General features: G+C 37.8%; 1 protein-coding gene across 7 annotated transcripts in view; it reads right to left on the bottom strand.

The window, feature by feature from the left end:
- The window catches only part of HIVEP2 (HIVEP zinc finger 2), a 191,847-nt gene that overhangs the window by 65,905 nt on the left and 105,400 nt on the right, over positions 1-20,542 (bottom strand). For all 7 annotated transcript variants that reach the window (XM_058669217.1, XM_058669441.1, XM_058669284.1 and 4 more), the window contains one exon: positions 13,968-14,091. The gene's annotated coding sequence lies outside the window, so the exon portion shown is untranslated. The remainder of the gene's footprint in view (positions 1-13,967; positions 14,092-20,542) is intronic.

Raw genomic sequence — 20,542 nt, 5'->3', positions numbered from 1 at the left:
TATCATGAAAAAACAACTATGCATGAATTTCTAAATTTTGCACCAAAATAAAGACCTTTTAATTTCATTTCACGTGGACTTTCTCAACAATCTTAGTGTGTGTGTGTGTGTCCCATTTTCAAAACAAAATCATGACTTTTTAATTTTGATTGATAGCGTGAATACTACATGAACCTTCTACTCTAAAAATCCACATCTAGTTTCAATATCTTTCAACATCCCAAACATTTGTAGATCTGAGGGGACCCCACAGGGTTTGTGACAGAAGCCCCAAAGGAAGATATTGCGCCCTGAGATCTGTTTAAATCACAGTTCATGAATTTAAGTCTCAGAAAAACACAGTATGTGTTAGTCCATCACAGAAGCTAAGTGCACTTCTGCAATGTGAATCTGAAAATCCCTCTTTCTGCTCCTCACTTTCTCTTCTCCCTCCTCCCTGTGAGTTGTTCCCTCTGCCTCAGCCTATGCCATCCTGGACTGCGCATGCCTGGGGACCCCAGCGGTACCACACACTTCCTGACCCCACACACACAGCCCCTGCCACCCTCTCATCCTGGTACATGGCAGAATCTGGCCATCCAGGGACACCTGATTTGAACCAGTTCAGCTTCTCAGCAACCACCCAGACTTCTAGCTAGCTGGCAGAATGCCACCAAGTGTTAAACAAGAGACACACTAACAAGTGTGTTTTTTTAATACATTGAAATTCAGATATGAATTTGCAAAGGTGTACTTGCCACAGTTGTCAAAGAGATTTCAAAGCCAAAGATCAAAGTGCCATCACATTCTCAAATGGTGCCAGAGCACGTCCACATCCAGCATATCCCAGTGCTGCTACACTTTGCAAGCGGAAACCTGTATTCCCTCCCCACTTTTCCAGAGTACATAGAAGCAACGAGTTAAAGTTGAGCAGATATTGAACCAAATCACACAATAAGTACTTGCCAAACACTGATAAGAATTCCTCCTAGCACAATTTAAAAAATCAAAAAGGTTCCACGCTTCTAGGCCAACCCCAAAGAAGACAGAGACTGAGTAACTGTGATGTGAGGCCTTGCAGTGGTAACTGAACATGTTGCTCAGTGCCTCACAGCACAGGTTCTAGAGCCAGGAAATCTGCCTTACATCCATGTCTGCCACTTACTAAACATCCAAATAACACCAAACAGATTTATGCACTCTTTGAGCCTCTTTTCTCACCTGTAAAATGGGCACTAAAGTAACAGCTTAGAATCATTCACAGAAAGATACAGTATTTCCAATAAACTCAGGAAATAAACTATATAGGAGAATGAATTTTATACTGTTTCTGTAGCTACTTCTGGAAGCTCTCCATTTTAAAATGAGGAGGAAACAATGTGAGGATAGTTCTACATTAAACTAAGAGAGAGCACTGGATTGGCTAAAATATTTCTCCTGAGAGTAATCACAGCCAAAACAAGCATGTTTTCCTCTGCCTGCCCCCCTCAGCTGTATTAAGACAACATCCTTAGGATGCTGTTGCCACAGGGGGCAGAGACAAGCCCTGCTGGAGATGACCACACCCCACTCACTACCACTACCAGCTCTGGAAAAGAGAGCAGCAGGGCAGAAGGTACACAGACCAACGACAGATAACAGTGGACTTGGCCTCAAAGACCTTCTTTGAGGGGGAAAATAAAGAGAAGGGCAGGATAGACAATGGGGAGCAGTGAGTTGAGCTGCTGCTGGACACAACTTGTCCCATATCAGAGTGTCATTTCCAGTCCCAGCTGCTCTACTTTGAAATCAGCATCCTGCTCATGTGCCTGGGAAGGCAGCAGATGAGTTCCCAAGTGTTTGAGTCCCTGCTGCTCACATAGTAGACCTAAATGGTGCAAAGACTGCTGGATCAACATATAGTTTTCTCACAGTATGCATTTACTTTCTATAAACTTTGTGAAAATAGCTTATATTTACTTTCTACAGAGCAAAAATTCGTAACAAACAAAAAAAATCAGTGGGGAATCTAAAAGCCGTTAGTCTATCTAAATCTTAAGTCTGCAAACAATAAAAATAAACAGAGCTTGTCAAGCACAACCATACAAAATTCACCAACAGGTCACTGCAAATTCTTCACTTAAAGAAAATTTAATTACTATGCAGAACAAATAAAAACGAGACAGACAATTATTTTCACCAAACCTATGACTTGAACAAGTGAGATGAAATCCTTGGCAACCTGATTTTCTTTACAAATTAGGATTTCATCACTGAACAAATGAAGCAATTTTGTGGGCTTCCCATGTGAACTCTTACTCCAAGAGGCCATAACAAATACCGGCAGCCATGACCTTCTCTCCAGTTGTATGTTCTTAAGGCCCAGAACAAGTTGGCTGATCAGCAAGTTGCCTTCAAGACTGTGATGAGAGTAAGTTTTCTTGCCTCCTCTCTTATTTAGAGCCTCATGATGTTTCTTTCAAATACCTCATAGCCAAGTAACACAATGGCTCAGATACAGTCCAAGGGGCTAAGGAGGCAACAGGATGCCCTTGTCAATGCTCTGTCCCCATTAGCCAGATACAGGCCAGTGCATATCAGAGAGTGGGGACACATGCAAACAGATAAGAGAGTGAAGGAGATGGGGATTCTGTAGTCTTAGTCTCATGAAACCCATTAGTTTATGAACACACCACTCCTTTTTCCCCTTCTATTTAATTTTTAATTTAATTTTAATTTTATGGTACAATTCCATAGACTCTGCAAATTCCATTATTGCAGGGGGAAATAAGTTGTGGAGAGGGAATTTAGGGAAGCAGTATTATACTGAATTATCTAAGATAGCTAAGAGAGAAATTATGTAACACTATTGTGAATAGACTAAAAACGTGTTTTCTGAAAAATGTGGACCAACTGCACCTGCCCTAGGAAACAATTCACAGCACCAATCTTGACATCAATTATTTTATCTTTTCACGATATTCAAAATGCATGAAACAGATGCAAATACAGCAGTGAAGTTGCAAATATAATAAATTATTACAATTCTAATAAAATTTAAAATAAAGTAATAGTCATCAAATTAATGATTCAATTATGTTCAACCACATGTTTGTTTATAAATTCTAAGCAGAATCCTAAATGAACAGATCTTTATATCCTGTATGTTACATAGGGCTGACTTGCTCCTCAAAAGAAACAAAAGTACTTAAAATTATATACAATTCAGAAATTTCCTTTCAGTATCTGAAACACTTCTTAAAATATAAACATTATGTATATATAATTCTTAATTCATAAGAAAAAACATTTATATGTATACTTAAATAACTTAAGAGGCTCTTTTGAGGACTCTGAACAACTCCATTACTACTATAGCTAAAAAAAAATTTTTGACAGTTTTTGAAGTTTTAGTAAAAGTTTTTCAAGTCAGTGTATCAGCTGATTAAGATTCACAACATGTGCACATTTAAAAACACATATCGGGCTGGGCAGACTAACTCAAGGCATGGATTCTAACATCCCCTCTGAGTGCAGGTGTAAGTCCTGGCTGCTCTGTTTCTGATCCAGCTTCCTGTTGCTGCACCTGAGAGAAGAGCAAAGATGGTCCAGACACTAGGCTCCTGACAGTCAAATGGGAGACTTGGAGGCACTTCCTGGTTCTTGGTTTCAGCCTAGCCCAGTCCTAGCTGTTGCAGGTATCTGGGGAAAACTAGTGGATGGAAGGTTTCCCCCTTTCAAGCCCTGTTCACTCCTCCCTCCTCTTTGCTTTCTTTTCTCTTTCTCTCTCCTGCTCTCTGGCACTTTGCCTTTTAAAAAAATAAGTAATATTTTTAAAGTGAAGAAAAACACACATACTTTCAAGATATTTCCCAAAAAATCATGTATCTTTGGCCTGTGAATGAGTAAAGGAAATTTTATGAATTATCAAAATGATGCATTACACATTTTATCAGCTTCAATACAACCTTTCAATTCTGCATATTATTTAGTAAGCCCCATTAATATTGCATTTAAAAACATTTAGTCTATCTTGTACATAACATAATGAAAAACCTAACCTCACTGAATCCCTATACTGAATGAAAGAACATATGAACTAGATGCAAACATCAGGCCAGTTCTTGTCCTCGCCGCTAAGGCTATAGATAATAGGCAAAAGAAGACATACAAGGAACTTCTAAAAGCACATGAAAAATATGTACTAGGAAAAACTGTATGTGTATTTCAAAGTTTGTTAGAGCCAAAATAAACTTGGGTTTAATTTTTTTTCAATGAAAGCATTTTCGTGTATTCTGTAGATGATACTGCAATCATAAATATCTACTCTGCAGAAATTGATGCCTGTTGAACAGTTTCAAATTGTGTTGGACCATCTCAAGATATGAAAATGAACTTTGAAGCTGATATACAGTTCATATCTTTTAGTAACTTGTTGAAAATATATGCTGATATGCTAATCAACTATACAAACTCTAAATTTTTACCCGTATTTTTATTTACCTTGGAAGAAAAAGTTTGGAAACAATAACCCAAAACTAGGAGTTCTATCACAGAGACCGTCTCAGTTTACAGTCTTTCAGTTCAACTTGAGCTTTTTAGTATTTCAAATATAGGTGAACTTGCTCAAATATCCATCAATATGTACTGCAAAACAAGTCAGAGGAAAAAAAAAGCAAAGATCTTTTCTCAGAAATTATAAACTAAAATAGAAGTAGGATGAAACCTGCCTGACCCAACCTGTCTGTTACAATTGCCAGTTAGAAGAAAAGTAGGAAATAAAAGCCTGAGCAGAGGTAATCATAATAGGAAAAGAGGTGAGAAAAAAAATTCCTCTTTAAGGACTCTCATATTTACTGTGACCTGAGAAATTGCCTTAAGCCCAGTGGTTCCTTGCACTTTAGAACTCAAACATTAGTTGCAAAGATCTTGCCAGTGTTGCCAAAGTTGGAAGATGCCCCCTTCATTCGGAGAATCCCTTGGGGCTATTTACATGTATTTATGAGCACTTGGGGTGCCATCTGTCTCAGGGGTTCCCATCAGATAGACAGAACTAAGCTGAGAAGACATCTGGGCAGCTCAGTTCTCATCAAAGGAGCATGCCAACAGGTACAGCCTAAAGAAAACACAAAACAATTTTTTTCAGAAGCTCTGAGGATTCCTACTGCTATTAACTTCACAGGTCAGTTGATGCACCCCGCCAGGTGGAATACCTTTTGGGGTTAAAAACAGCAAAGAATACTTTCATGGGATAAAAACTCTAGTCTATAATAATTTTTGAAATTTTCTGTAACAAGTTCTACTAATATTCTCATGTTAACTTAGAGTATCCTTACCACCTCCTGTAAAATACTGCATCCTTGCCCTGTATTTTCACAGGTCGGGTGTGACCTGGTAAGATTGAGTATGAGTGTGTGTTTTGTCTACTTATTAGCAAATAAATATCCTTTGGGACAGGAAAAAACTACTAGGGGAGGGGTGTGTGTGTGTGTGTGTGTGCGCGCTTGCGTACACATACGCACGCACTTCCCTAGATTGTTCTCCATGGAAATCTCCGTCCATATGCGCCAAGAACCAGGGAGAGCCCAAGGACTTCCCTGACACTCTGCCAAGGGTGTGGCTAACGTGCTAACCAGTATCAGCTGGGTGCCCAAAGGGAAGGAGTGGGAAGGAGGAAGCACAGAGGGGGAGGGAAACTGATAGCAAGTGTAAAGTTCTTTGACTTGTACAAACAAACCTGGCGTCTAACACTTTTGCAGCAGCATTTGAAACTTTGCCCAGGCTTGTCAGGACTAGCATGTTCTGCAGGAAGGCCTGTTAAGACAGCAAATGCCTCAGCACCTACTAAGGTGTACACACCCATCCAAGGAAAATCACTAAGAAAGGCTTACAGTTGCCTCTCATTGGTGTATTCAGTTTGTCTTCAAGACAGGTCGCAACCTTTAGAACAATGCCACTCCACTTTTATATGGGAAACTCTTCAAAGTCACCTGCATCCCTTAGCTTGCCAGATAAGTTGGGCTCTGTTAGATTTCCAACACTGGGTGGTAACTGCATCATTACAAACTGTGAACACAACTCCTTAAACACACACAGAACTTCCAGGTCAGGATTGACATACCATAGGAACTCAGTAAGTTCCCTGTTCTCTTTTGAATTCCTCCTCCCTTAGCTTGACTTGCCTCTGAGTTTTTCAGCTACCTTCCTGGCAAGAACGTGCTTTGAAATCTTCTGATTGTTGAACAGTTGAACTATTTTATTCTTGATAAGATTCCCACATTTCCAATGTCAGAATTTATAGCTCCCTATTAGCTTCCATTACTACACTGATAATGGCCACTTTTGGTTTTAGTTAACTGAGCACATTTTATATCTTCAGCCATTTGGCAAAAGGACCATTCTCATTTTTTCAATAAATGCCTCAACATCATGCACATGGTTTGCATGTGGTTGGCTTTCCATGAAAACCCATTAATTCAAAAGCATACTAAAGATGTTGAGTTGAATCTTTAATTTCTTCCTGTTTCCCAACCTTCAAAACCAATGGTTTGTCAAAATTTATACTTTATCTGCAGTATCTCTCCCATACGTTGCTTCCTTTTATACATCCATCCTAGTTCAGAATTTAAATATTACCCCTCATGGAGATGAGTCCAATGGCTTTCTAGCTTGCCAACATCCAGCAAAAGTTCTCCAGAATTTCTCAATTCTGTTCCCAATTCTTAGGTGCTATCTGCAGTGGATAGAGCTTTCAAAAACATACTGCAATCATGTTACTCCTTATGTCAAAAGTTGCTGCAGGTTCTTCTTACTCCTGTTACACTGATATGCTAACCATATTCAGGGTACTTCACAGTTCCCAGGCCTCCCCGTGCCCTACCTTCCTCTTCTTTCCTTTTAGTCTCCTCTTCACCTACCAACAGTGACTCCTAGACATATGAAGTTACTTTTATTCCATGTTCACACTAATACCATCCATCCTAGCGCTTTCCCTGTGTGAATATAGCTCTGCCTCCTTGTCAATCTCTTGTCCATGTTTAAAGCCTTCTTCCTTGGGAATATTTCTAATCTCAAGCCCCCAACCCAATATGCCCACAAGAAAATGAAATCTTGCCTCTCTGAATTTATACAGGGTTTCATTTATTCACCTCAGAAGGCACTTCTGTAAGATTTCTTATATGCATGTTGGATATGTAGTAGTTGTATTCTAAGTTTTAGGGATTATAAACAATTTGAAGCTGGAATACACACCTGCTCATAATTGTATTCCTCCACAGCATCAGAACATAATATTCATATGCCAAAAATTCCAGAAATATTCATTGAATTGAACTGATTAAGACTTTTAGAAATAGCCAATTATGCTCAGGTTCCATGTAAAAAGAATGAAAGCTTAAGCCAACTGAGTATTGGCATCAGTGAGGATTGATGATCTCAAAATTTCTACTTCAGGCTGATGACAGAATCAAGCTCTGCTACAGTCAATGAATAATGTATTTCTGCACAAAACATTCTGTTAATGGAAATCTTTTTATGGATTAAATTCTAAAATACACTTACTGCTCCAGTTATCAAATGTTTACTTTAATCATTAGTGTAGCCAGTAATGACAAATGGTAAATACAAGGTCATTATAAGGTCTTAAAAATTTAATAAACAGGTTCTCTTCTGAAATTTAGAAAATGTTCTATGGATGGGGGTGGGGTGAAATATATCAGAACCGGACAACTCGTTGCTATCATCCAATTTAAGAATCTATCATTTTCTGCTAGAAATATCCCCAATTGAAAGGGTAACTCTAGGTTCAGTTTGCTGGTAGTTTTTTTTTTTTTTTCCAATTCTCAGAGCTCAATTAAACCGCCCTCGCTCCCTGTTTGCCTGAGCTGGACTGCCTCCGTCGCATGCATTACAGAAACGGAGACGCGCATGTTTGTGCATTCCCTATGTGCCGCAGCCTGCCAAGGAAGGCTCTTTCGCTGTGTTATTTCATCAAGTCGTGAGATGGTAACGATCCTGCTCTCCAAAAGGAAAAGACAGCTATTTTTCCTCTATGTTTTTAGTTCAGGGGGCTGAAAAGCGCATTTCTGGCTGCTATGACTCCTCTGAAACACGTTCCTGAGGAAGTAATTTTGTGGGGGATTTCAGCAGGGTTAAGGCTGAGAAAACCTAAAACCAGGCTGAGTTCTTGTAAATATTTAAGGCGCCAAAAGGTCAATAAAAAGAGGAAGAAGACCCCTATCTCCCAGTGAAACCCAATTACCAACTATAAATTTGCATGGGAAAGAAAAAGTGAAGTCATAGAAAAGTAACATTTTTGTAGGTATACAATGAAATGCATGCTTTGCAACTGGTGTGTGACCAAACTCATCATAAATCAACTTATACCAGGATCTTCTTACCTCCCTTTTTCTATTAAAAATAATATTCAAATTCTCAGAATCAAAGCCTGAAGTCATCATAACAGGTTTTTTCTACTTCCCACCCCCAGGTTACACACAATTGTGTGTGTGCACATGTGAGCACACACACACACGCACACACACACACACACACACACACACTGCTTCTGTCCTCAGTCAAGCAGCCCTACACTGACTTTCTGTGCCCTTTCCCTCACATTATCTGCGGCCTGTCAATCTTCTTTGCTTCCACTCCAACTCAGACTGTCAGTGCCTGTCTAGCAGTACTGAACAAAGATCAGAGGGTACTCTGCGTCCAAATGGCAAATTTCCAAAGCGACAAGTCTGGACCCAGCGCCCTAGGGTACATGGAATCCAGAATCAATTACAGCAGGAAGTGACCTGCACAAAAAGCCAAAAGAGACTCAAGGAATATAATTTTGTGCTGAAGCTACAGCACCACGATGTAAAACTTGCAAAGTGAGGCAACTGAGGGGGAGATTGGAGGAAGTCAGAAGCAATTGCCTGTACTTAGGATTTGAGTGTTCACTGTGCACCACCTTCATCTGTGATGTAAGTGTGGGACGAGTCACAAAGGGCAAATATCAGGTGACAGCTTCTGTGGGAATTAAAGGAAGTGCCTCCCATGTGGTTCTGCATTTGCTGTGACAGCTGCCCCACTCTCCCCATCCTCACCTCCACTCCCTATGCCAATGCCATCCCACACAGACCAGCCGGAACTATCTTGCTGAACTGCAGCTCTGCATACACCGCTCCTGCTCAGAAACAGGGGCTCCTCAGCACAGCCAGATGCCACATGTGCAGAGCCCTGAGTCCTGCACCATGGACAGCTGTGCTCAGCCTTCATCTGACGTGGACACCTGCTTCTTCCTTCCAGGAACCTAGCACATTTTGAGGCCATATTTTAGCTTGTCTCATTAAATCTTTTTCCGAATTCAAAGCCTGGCTCCTTCAATCATTCCAGAGTGTCTCAGATGGAGGTTGAATGTTCCAGATACTGGGATTTGAATAGAAAGAATACTATAAATCCAAACGATCACAAATTTCAGAGTTTAATAGAAAACAATAGCTACCCAATTTTTGTACTCATGGTCAAGACAACGAAAACAAAGTATCTTTGTGTGGAAATGTAGGTGCTTTGGTTTAGGTTTGTTTGATTTTGTGGGAAGAGGATTGTTATTTTACTTTAAGAATAGTCTTTTGCCCTTTAAAAGAATCACTAGCAATTCACTAAAAGATCACTAACTTGTTCCTATGATTCTGCTCTAGATATATAGTAAATATCAGACTTGCCTATTCATATCACATCATTAAAATTGAATCTGCCTGAGCATTAATTTCTGAAGCCATCAAATGATTTTAAAAAGCAACTCACAACGAACATTATTAAATGCACTAGCTATGTATCATATGTTTATGATTTTTCAATCATTGCTTTTAAAAGGCTGAAAAGGACACCAATACATTGCAAATCTATTTGTTGTCCTTTAAAGTGTGTCCCATGAGATGAAAGTTTCACTTTATAAGCACACACATATTTACAAAAAGAGACAGTTGGAGGGACAGTCAATGTAATGGGCATTTTGGGGCAGAGGAGGAAGATAAGTAAGACTGAACTAAGAGAATTAACCATATTCTAACATCAATAAAGTGGATCAATTCATAAGAAATGATTCAGGAGGCAGAAAAATGCAATTCAGAAAGTTAATTTTTCTTTTGCTAATTCATTAATAAGAAGTCAATCAGGCTTATATATAAAATAAAGATTTTTAAATGGGAATTCTGTTCAGTACCTAACTTGGAGATTTATAATAAAAACAGTAATAGCCAAAGGCAGTCAGGATTTCAGAGATCACTCTTGATCTATAGAGATGTTGCTTGGAAACCTGGAGGTAAACTTAACTGTTCTCACCCTTGGCCAGGCAAAATCTTCAGAGGTCTGGAAAACACATTGTACCTACATAGCTTCGCATTTGGAGTACCTCAGAATTCTCTATTGAATGAGATCTGACTCTCCCAAGAAACTTCAATATGGCTTCTCCTTCTTTGTATGAATCACACTAAACAATGTACAGTGAGCATTCAATAAAATGCCAATATTTAACAGTGACTGCCAGCCAAGCAGCTTGATATGACCTGTCGGTGAACATGACCTATAATCTAAGTCAGGGAAACAGGGGTTGAATTCTAGTTCTATGACTCACTACTACTGTGACTTTTGAGTAAATCATTCAACTATAACCCCCATTCCCATCCCTATAAGCCTACGCTTCCTCATCATAAAACAAAGTGTGAGCAATATCTACATAACTGTTATAGCCTCCAATGAGGTGACTGACATACATGCCATTTGTAAACATTAACACATTGCCCAAATAGTAGTACACATCTTCCCAGAAAGTCCATTGTGTCAATTCTGTATGGAGAGTTAAAGATGAGTGATTCTCCCACACTGCCACCCTACACCCAAGCTGAAGGAGGGGACAAAAGCAAAGACACACAATAGGAAATACTATGAAGAAAAAAGAAAGCCACCTTCAGTCAGCTTCAGATGGCTACAAAATGCACTTTGCTGGTACTGCTGGTCTAATTAATGGCTGCTGAATGGTGAATAAAATGAATGGATAAATAACCAAATGCATAAGTGGATGAGGAATAGCCAAGCAGAAGAGCTGTATGTATTTGAAAACCTCTAATATGACACTCTATAAACAGCACCATTTTGTTGGGGCCAGATTGTAGGGGAGGCTTGTAAACACCACACTTGATTATATATGATAGCAAAGGAAGTTACACTGAACCCATAAAAAACAGCAGATCTAATTTGCACCCTTATCATATCTTTCTAAGTCCAGCTAAAATGTGTCCAAATAGACTTAATTAAGTTTTCCTCCCTACTATTTTCCTAATAAGTGTAATAACAAGGAAAAAAAGTAAAAATGGCATATTAAATGAGAAAAAGAGCTAGAGATGAACAACAAATCTGGGAAAATTGTAAATTTGGTAGTTTCCATAAAAATACCTGGACAATTATTCATTTTAGAGTTTATACTTTAAAGTAAGACTTAAATCGTTTCTGAATCCAAAAATTATGAACAGTAATAGCTATGTAATTCTTAGCAAATTAATCACTGCTCTGAAACTCAGTATCCTCAAATGGATATGGGATTCTTAATTCTTAATTTAAAAGGATTACGTACATACAGCACAGAACCTGGCTCACAAAAATGTACCCAATGAATGTTAATAACTTTCACCTTCCTTCCTAGGTAGAAATATCACTTACATGATTTTAAATAATTACAGCCAATGTAATAAGAGAATATAAGCAAATCTAAGTATGTGGTTAAAGGTTCAGACTCCAGCTAATGGTGCTTTAAATAAATAATGTCAACATGAGTCCACAGGCTACTTGAAGAAAAACAGTGAGATATAAAACAGTTCTCATTTACCATCTTTTACATAAAGTGCCATAAAAGGAAAATCACCCTAAGAGTTGTGGGTTTTCCTTTCTTGCATATTATTTTCTTTCTAATGCCAATCTGTATTAGGGAAATTTGGGCAACTTTGAAGATTTTATTGTTTGAGGAGAAACCTCACTTGGGTTGGGTGCACTAACAAAATCCAAAAATTTTCTGATGGTATATTCCATACACATTGTGAAAAAAGCTGAGAAATTTCTGACAAAATGCCTACTAACAATGATAAGTATTAGTTAATTAGGAAAAGTACCTGTCTCTGAGTTAGGTCCATGTTGCCAGCCACTTGATTAATATAATCCTTCTTATGTTTAAATGGCGACTTGCAAGAATAGCTACTCTCATCGCTGGAATCAACACTACGACCTGCCACAGGTTTACTCTTTACAAAATCTTATAACTAAGCATCATCCTTACGTAACTCAAAATGATAAAGATTTTCAAGCCCAGGGATCACAGTACACTAACTACACCACTGAAGTCCAGAGTTCAGCAGGATAAGTAATCAGGTCCTGTGAGCTTCAAGTCAGGGCACTGTCCAGTCTTCCAAAGGCACTCACAGGGAATTCTCTTCAGCATCATTTAAATTGGGTATTACCCATTGCTATTTAACCTGAACACTGTTGGGATCTTTGGGAAGAATTATAAAAGCCCTGCTTGCAAGATGGCAAATTAAATGTGGCAGACAAACCCATCTAAGTGAGTTACTTAAAGTACTAATTTTCATTTACTAATACCTAGTATAGCTATTGAAGGTTTCAAAGCTTTGCTTTTGAAACTTCTGAAACCTCTTTCTTCCTGGTGAGTTTATTGTCTAACTGCCTTATATCCCTTTAATCATCCACATTTTTTTCTAAACACCACTGTGTGCCTGTAACAATAAAACTTACCAGCCACAAATGAATATAGCATAATCGACTTGAGAGGGCAAAATAGGAAGAATCTCTGGAGCTTCCAAATTTGACACTTCTACACTCACTGGATGTTCCAACGCTTAGAAGTCAGATTCCAGGGCAATTGCTTCAGGAAGACGGTTTCAGGTGAAGCGAAGGGACAATGTTGGCACTGCCCAAGCTAAACCAGTCTGCATCCCCACAAGCCTGCCTGCATCACCAGGCCTTGCGACGTTCACAGGTAACACAGACACTGTTGGTTCGCTGGATTTGGAAGTTAGCTTCCCAAATGACTAGACGCTTTCCTTTCTTGTTCATTATCATTCACCGCATTTTAAAATAGTTCAGGTTTATTTGGAGGGAAATTTAAAAACAAGTGCATAACTTTAGACTTATCAATAAAATTGAGAATTTTAGAAGCTGAAACCTTGCATCCTGAATTAGGAAGACACAGTCTTTTTTTCTTCCAAACTTTCCCTTACTGTGTAAAGGGTTAATTAAAGCATGAGTCTGCCTGGATTAAATTCTTTTTCAAGCCCCCAAATCAGCATCATTTAAAGTGCTGGTGCCAAAAATCTGTTTGACAGAGCAAGCTTTACTATTGTGACATTTTAACAGTAGCCAAAGTCCTGTTCCCACTAAATCTTGACTTGGCAGTACCAATAATTTGCTAAAAGCCTAAAGTCTCCATGGCTGTAAGTTCCCTACCTCTGGAGCTTTATACAGCAACATAATGCATCAAGGAAACTGAATTTAGCAATCTTTACTGAAACTTTCTAGGCTTAACACAGAAATGGAACTTTTTGTCGGAGGAAACAGGCCTAACACAAGGAAGGGTGTTAGTTTTCTCAGAAAGTTCATACTTAAGGTTTGAATCTGATAAAATGTAACACAATTACACATTAAAATCTCAAAGTAAAATCTGACATTCTCAGATTCCTTCAAGATTACAAGTACATCATCATTAAAAACGTAAGTTAAAGAACTGGTTCAAACTACTAATGACAATATTTCTATTCTTCAACGGTTTCAATATTTTTTCCAAAACTCAGTAGGGTTTATAATATTTTCATTTAGCAGCCATCTATCACAGGTTTTGATTGCCTCAAATGGTTTCTGTCACAAATTTCATATGAAACATATTTAATATTGTACTTGATAAATCTTTCCAGTAACATGTAGGTCAAACCACATATAAATCACTTGGTTAAACTTACCTAGTGACTGAATGTTAAAGAATCAATTAAAAAAAAAAAAAGCAGTGTTGCACCCAAATCAATTTGGTTAATTCTTCAAGTAGATCTGATTATCATCATCTTTTTGAAACTTCAAAGATTGCACCTAAGGATGATAAGGGGCGAAAAAAGATGATATTTAAATTACAGCAGTATTATATGACCTATATGTTAATAATACAAAAATTGAATCACACCTACTATCCCTTTATTAAGTTATTTTGCTACTTGAAATTATAACACCAAAAGCAGCTAGCAACTAAATTAAATTTTCCAGTTCTGGATAAAATGAATACTCAAGCACAAAGAAGACAATAAAATAATGTGAAACAAAGTGTGAAAACGTAAGAGCTTATTTTCAGGATTGATTGGCACTTGTAAATTATGTCTAATATTAGTTCAAATATTAAAATTAGAAATAAGATAAGCATACATGTGATTACTTTAGAATTTTACTCATTGATTCTGAGGATTCACGCACACAATGCAAATGTGTACACTACAGCTGCTGAAAACCATAAAGCCCTAGCTACATGTAACCCCTGTTGATCATAGCAACCAATAACTGGACAGATCATTTTAATATAATAATGATCAAGAAGTCTTAGAGAAAATGCACTAGTGTGAATTTCTGAATCACTATGAAAATGACACCTTATATCCCACAGAAAGCGTTTAGTAAATGTTAGCAGACTGCTAAATAGTCTAATTATTGTTTATAAACAAAATCTATTTATTCTATCCATTTAATTTCCAGAAGACCTTTTTAAAGTTCAAATATTGAGTTTCCAGAGAAGGTTTGAGAAAAAAAACAAGCAATATTTCAACTGTAGAGTTTCTGAAATAAATGCTAGGAGGTAGAACAGAAATGAGACGGAAAATTGGACAGCTTCCAGCTACTCCAGAACCAGATCTCCCAGGACAGGTTTAGTATGTTAAAGCACACTAACACTTTAAAATGTCCAGAGCATCAAACACAGAGACATTCAAGTGAAACTTCAAAGCTATATTCCAAAAGCAAAAATATATGATTTTTCATTTGCAATGCATAATTAGCCACATACTGTCAGCCCTCGATTGCACTACACACATTAGTAAAATTAATTCATAATCTCAGTAGGAAAAACATGAAGATTGAAGCAGATTTGCTGTCCATTAGTATTAGATGGCAACTGTCCTCAAAAAAAAATGTTGTTTACAAGGGAAAAAGGCAAGTAGTAATAATTATATGTACTAAGAAGAAACCATGCTCTGATTTTAGTCATACTGCTATTTAAGAAACAGTCATCTAGAAAAGTCATGTGGATATGTTCTCAAAAGACTTCTTCATTAATAGAGATAAATAGTTACTATTCTGGAGTTCTTGCTGTAAGTATGACGAGATATATATCAAACGGCTTGGTTATTTTTAATTATACAGAATCAACAAACAAGCCCCTAAACAACCATCCACAGCACCATGCAACACACATTTTTCACATTTGAATAGCTAGAGCAATGAAAATATATATATTTTTACTTTTTTGATATTTTAGGACAAAGTTATAAATGTTCTCTCAAATAATTTTGGTTAATTAGTTCACAACATCACTGCTGTGTAAATGCCAAGATGATTTTGTGCAAAATGTAGATAAATCATTAATAAGTCATTTTTCAAGGAAGAATTAGTGCACTTCCCCTATAATCATAAACAATTTAAGGCTCTTAAAACTCTATTCTCAATGATGCAACGGGGTGGGGGGGTCCACCATTGGGGAGGGGCATGGGGAGGGGTGGGGGGGAACCCCAGAGCCTATGAAACTCACATAATGCAAAACAAAATTAAAAAAAAAAACTCTATTCTCACTGATTTTTCAACATAGAATGTGTAGTTGACCTGTACAAAAGTCTAGATCAACAAACATCCTGAGCATTTCTTGTATTATTCTTGCCTTCTAAGACGTCTTAAACATTTTTAGCATAGGCCATCATTAAGTCAATGTTAACAGATTTTTCACCTGTCTTAGAGTATGATAGTGTTTCTACATAATTATGGTTGTCTGAATGGTCTTAAATTATTTTAAATAATTTAGGAATTTTTCACTCTTTAAAGTGTGCCTAAAGTAGTGACTTAAACATGCATATCAAAGTTCAAAAGCAAAGTACAAAAAGTATACTACCATATGCATGGATGATTCACTCAGTGACTGTCAGAGTAGCATGAAAAAAAAAACAAGTCTGCTGTTGAGTAGCAGATAACAGGCAGTGTACAAAGCACCACATTTCCTGAAAACTGAACAACAACCCTAACATGGTCAAAGATTCCCTACAGTTTCTATACCACACAGGAATGCAACACTTACAGCAATTGTACAACACAATGAAAGAAGCTGAGCTTACACTTCCTCATTTTTCACTTGTATTTCCTACCTGCCTTACCAAATTTTGGGGGAAAAGACCACCAAGAAGACCATCCATCTATAATAGTTTGGCTTTATGAAAGTCTAAACACACCATAACTGTGTGTGTCTGTCAGTTCCATGGTCTGAACAATGGGGCAATTCATCATTAGCTAATATTTGATCATGCTTGTCACCAGTAGGTCGGCCTCAGTTATTTGTACGTAATCAGTCATCTGTTACCACAGTGCTGGGCTCGCATGGCTCTCTGTAGCCAATTGTTTACCCACGTGGTACACAGAAACCAGGCTCCCCAAGTTTACCAGGATGCACCTTGACACAGTTCCGCTGACAGTGCTGCAATGCTGAACACAGTAAGTTATCTCTTTTGGAAGCCCTTCCATCAGTAGACTGTTCCCCAGGATAACCTAAGGAGTCATAATTATCTTTGTGGAACTGGAAAAACCCTTCTTGGTCATCAACCCTTCTTCCATTGCTGGTGAAACTGAGACTTAGGGCATCACCACCACTGGCCCACAAGCAGCAGCTGGAAGCCTGTTTCCTACCTATTATTCCACTGTTACTCCCTGTGCATCGTACAGCAGCCCTGCCTCATGAAAACAAAACAAAACAAAAAATCAATCATTTGTTCAGCTCCAATTATTTTAACTTTGCTTCTCATTTCAGGACAGGAAAGAAAGGAAGACAGTCATGGTAGAATGAACAAAAGCAGACAGAGGCTACAACACCCTCTCCATCATGGTTATAATCAGCTTGCCTCTTTACCAATCTACTAAAAAACTGGCTAATGGGAATAAACAACTCAAAAAGTCTTGAAACAGTAATACATGAAAGATACCCTGGCAGGTTGGCAAGATTTCAAAACAACAGTTTAAAAGCAGAGTTCTGATGGCTAGTCAGGATTAACTTATCATACTAGCTGGCTAGTTTGTTATATCATTTTTTTCCTCAAAAGCACGTAACATTGAAGATGTTTTTAATCTGGAAAACATACTTATTTCCATTACTTAAACACCAACTATAGTCATAGAATAGACATTCATATCTTGACAATCATCTTGATTTTCATCTGAATATTACTTTTAGACCTCAATGGAGGCTTAGTTCCAGAAGGTTCCACCATGATCACAGAATTTGGGGATATTCAAGTCACATAAATTGGTGTAGAACTTGCTTGCAATTTATTCCAACCCTTTCATACACTTTAATCATCTTTATTTATAGTACCTATTACAAGGTAAAAGCTGGGAAGCCAGCTACAACATGCAGTATAGGAAGTAATAACAAACTATGTACACACTCAGTATAGATACATTTTTTTTCTAAATATTTTTAGGCTTCTGTAGACTTAACCCATGGAAGTAGAATAGCAGATATGGAAGGGTGACTGTAATTTTTACATCTGCCTCTGTGCTAGTATATTTTAACATAGATGTGCTCATAACACACATTTATTGGCAAATTCTGGCTTTGTTTCATTTAACATTCTATCAGCACATCTTCTATCTGTACGTGTTTTACATGGTTCTCCTTCCAGCTCCTACAGGCTCAGCACAAAGGCATTCCCTTATCATCCCAACATTCAAGAACATTTCAAATGTTCTTTTATTACTGGCAACACTAGAAATGCCATTTTAGCCTTAGAATATTATCAGAAATAGGATCAGGAAATCAAAAAGTGGAAATATTTTATGGACTTCCTCTTTGTTTCACATTGATGCCAAAAGTTCGAAATGATCTATAAAACCACCAGCAGCAGACAAACATTCAACTTTCACTGAACTTCTTTATTTATCACTGAATGTGGCTAAAGTGCTTCTGGTGGCTTGATTTGGTGCTATATACTTCAGGGCTACTTTTTATTTTATTAGTGACTATAACTACTTTCCCATTGAAAACAATTTCGTTATCTTTCACTGTTATTTTAAGACTTTTCGGATATAATTTGACTACATTTATGTTCTAATTTATCCTATGAATTTAAAGAGCCGTATGAACTTTTAAAACAATTTTTCCATTAATTTGATTTTACAATATTGAATCATGTGATACGTCTGGCATCTCACTGGATTCCTGCCATGAAGTACATACTCGGATATTTTTGACCAATTCCAAACATCTGTAACAATGATCCTAGTTGCCAAGGCATCCTGTTTTACACAGCTTTCTATAAGCTTGCTATATTGCACTATGCCTAAATTGTCGTAAAAATAGGTCTATCTTAATATAGCAAAGGTCTTCAAACACTTCATGGAAAATACACTATGAAAAAATTATGTATGGATTTCAAATATTTTTGCACCAAAATAAACACATTTTAATTCTATTTTCCATGAACTCTCTGTGGTATTCTCATGTTTTAAATGGAACTTGCACTCAGACTGAAGTATCATAATGTGACTAACATGACTGGCACTGCATTTAATGGTTCTCATGGCATTATCCCATGCATTTGGGGTGCATGCATTAGGCAGATTTTAAACGAAAATATTTGTGTGAAAGAAAACTTGGAGAAAGAGAGACAAACAGAGAAGGAACAGAGAGAGAGATAGAGAGAGTACTTCTGTTCATCTGCTGGTTTAACCTCCCAAATGGCTACAATACATGGAGCCAAACCAACTCAAAGCCAGGACCCAGAGCTTCTTCCAGGTCTCTCACGTAGGCACAGCAGCCCATGTACTTGGGCCAGCCTCTGCTTCTTTCCCAGACACATTAGCAGGGAGCTGAATCAGAAGTACAGTGGCCAAGACTTGAACTGGTCTGCATATCAAACGGCTGCACCACATGACAGTTTTACACACTACATTGCAGCCCCAGACCACGTTTGGCGGTTTTAATACATGTTTCAGAATGTTCTTGTACGTATCATAGGCCTAATTTACACACTATTTTGTCTTTTCCTCAAATATTCCTTTATATTCTTAAGCATCTAAATAACTCAGATAAGCAAATTTTCGCTCACTTCTTCTGAACTACATTATTTAATTAACGTTTATCATTTACTTTCCATAATCAGTCATAAGCATTAGGAATGCAATTAGAGTTGTGCAGAATCACATACATATTTTGTATGCATGCAGCTGTCCAATGGGTTTTCCCATGTTAAAAAATAAATAAATAAAAACACCCTGTAGGGAGGCCAGCATTGTGGCACAGCAGCTTCAGCCACCACCTGCCACAGAGGCATCAAGCTGGAGTCCTGGATGCTCGCCTTCCAATTCAACAACCTGACACTATACCTAAGATGTTGCAAGGGCTTGGGACACCCCCCCCACACACACACACACTCACACTCACACTCACACACACACACTCACAAGGATGATCTGATTGAAGCTCCTGGCATCTGGCTTTGGCCTGGCCCAGCCCAGCCATTGCAGTCATTTGGGGCGTAACCAGCTGATGAAAGATTTCTTTCTCTATGGAAAATCTTGCTCTTTCTCTCTCTGCTACTTTTGTCTTTCAAACAAATGAAATAAATCTTTTAAAAGCAGTGAATTATTAGGCAATTCGAAATTTATGACATTTTACCTTTTAATATTCAATAAATATTTATACTCTGCTAGTCTCCTGGTTCTCTGTCTTTCCCTACTTCCATTCCAAATGCTTGGGGATGCAACATCCCCCACCTTCGGAAACTGGTTTATCATTTGCTCACAAGAAACCTCCCCTCATTCCCCCACCCACGTATCGCCCATCCCTGCCCCCCTGGCTGCAGTGACATACTTCAAGCAAGGGCAAACATTGCCCAAATTGAAGACATCTATTTAAATCTTGCCTTTAAAAAAAAAGCAAAAAAAAAAAAAAAGGAACATACTGAAACACAATGTGCTATAGAAATGATAACCACAGGAACAATATTTTTCTGCTCTCAGTTGATCATATTTTAAAATAATGTCAGATTGTCAATAAAATGTAACAGCATTTTCAATTAAAAAAAAAGCAAGCCTTCATTTCCTAAAAAAGGTCAATCAAAAGTAAAAAGGTACACAAATGCCACAAAATAACCCCCCATAAAATCATGTTATGTTCTTACTACACTTACACAAGAAACAAAGCTATGGATTCACTTGAAATATAGATGTATAGCACGGATGACCTGGTCTGTAGTACCCTTCAACTTCCCCTCCATCCCACCCATGGCTCCTATCAGCCATC

Source organism: Ochotona princeps, chromosome 1, assembly GCF_030435755.1.
Source record: "Ochotona princeps isolate mOchPri1 chromosome 1, mOchPri1.hap1, whole genome shotgun sequence".
NCBI classification, from domain to species: Eukaryota; Metazoa; Chordata; class Mammalia; order Lagomorpha; family Ochotonidae; genus Ochotona; species Ochotona princeps.
This window is presented reverse-complemented; position numbering and strand designations above follow the sequence as displayed.